A 1,667-nucleotide genomic window follows, 5' to 3' on the forward strand; every position below is an offset into this window, starting at 1 on the left:
AAATCTAAACCTAAAAATTTTCTAGTTTGAATGTTATATTTTTAAAAAATTGTTTTCTACGGCATGATTTCTTTCTTTCTTTCTTTCTTTCTTACATTCTTTATTTATTTATTTATTTATTTATTAAATTTGATATTTATTTTGATGATTATTACTCTAACGGATTTTATAGCGTTCTAAATTGAACAGTAAATGAAATTATAATATAAAATTTTTAGGTTTAGATTTGAGGAAATTTACTGTTTCAGGTAGTTGGTAAGTCGATTACATCGACCCCAGTACTCAACTGGTACTTATTTTATTGATCCCGAAAGGATGAAAGACGAAGTTGACCTTGGCAGAATTTGAACTCAGAACACAAAGACAGACGAAATGCCACTGAGCATTTTACCTGGTCAGTACATTCAGAAGAAACAAGAGAAGACCATCTTGACAGACTCAGCACATGGTATTGAATGGTTCTGATAGATAACCATTCATCCAAACGACCAAGCAGATATCACTGTACATTATAGCAACCTAGCCTTGGAAGATGGAACCGAGACAAACCATCATGACAATAGCTGCTAAGTATTGGTGCTCAGCACCATCAAAAGCTTTTGATTGATCCAAAAAGTAAATGTTACAGTTTTTTTTGTGTGTTGTGAAATGTCTAAGATGGTTACTTTGTAGTATAATTGTTACACTTTCATATTCATCTCAGATCAAATCACTTCTTGCTAATACAAGGGAATCCTTGAAATATCGGTTCTTTATTAAAGAAAAATAATTTTGATGCATGCACGCATGCGCACACAAATACACACACACACAAACACACACACACACAAACACACACACACACAAGCAAGGTGCTTGGTGTTAGGAAGGGCATCCAGTCATAAAAACCACACCAACACGGGCACTGAAGTTTGGTGTAGTCGTCTGCCTAGCCAGCCTCTGTCAAACCATCCAACCCATGCCAGCATGGAAAGCAGATGTCAAATGATAATGATAATGATACATGTAAGAGGAGCTGTGTAGTAAGAAGGTTACTTCCCAATCACATGGTTCCAGGTTCAGTCCCACTGCATGACTCTTGGGCAAGTGTCTTTTACTGAAGTTTTGGGCCAATTGAAGCCTTGTGAGTGAATCTGGAAACTGAAAGAAGCATGTCGTATATATGTTTGTGTGTGTGTGTGCCTGCATTTGTTCCCTACCTCTCACTGCTTGATGACTGGTGTTGGTTTGTTTACATCCCTGTAGCTCAACAATTCAGCCAAAGAGACAGACAGAATAAGTACTGGGGTTGGAGATTTTTGGACCATGCCTGCATTTTAGAAAATTCTTGCTGTCTTTTTGGAATCTGCATGGCAGCAGCACAGCCGAAAACCAATAGCCAAGGCCAAAGGGAGACAATCGTTTATCTTCATGGTGCCTTGGTGCTTTGGTGATCACAAGATCTCAGTGCGGCCGAAGATTGATGGACAATGGCAAAGGGAGATAATCACCTAGGGTTTTACCCTTAAAAACGAGGCTTTTCACCCTCCATATTTAAAAGAAGTCTCAGGCCAACAGTGTTTTGGGTCTGAAGATACACCGTATGGCTAAACCCCTTATGAGTGAGAAGCCCAGGGTAACCTCATAAACCAGCCTATCCCACTATGATATATATATATATATATGTA

General features: G+C 38.3%; 1 protein-coding gene across 1 annotated transcript in view; it reads left to right on the top strand.

The window, feature by feature from the left end:
* Positions 1–1,667, top strand: part of LOC106877035 (uncharacterized protein C3orf84) — a 15,913-nt gene that overhangs the window by 10,564 nt on the left and 3,682 nt on the right. The window lies entirely within an intron of this gene.

Source organism: Octopus bimaculoides, chromosome 4, assembly GCF_001194135.2.
Source record: "Octopus bimaculoides isolate UCB-OBI-ISO-001 chromosome 4, ASM119413v2, whole genome shotgun sequence".
Lineage (NCBI taxonomy): Eukaryota > Metazoa > Mollusca > Cephalopoda > Octopoda > Octopodidae > Octopus > Octopus bimaculoides.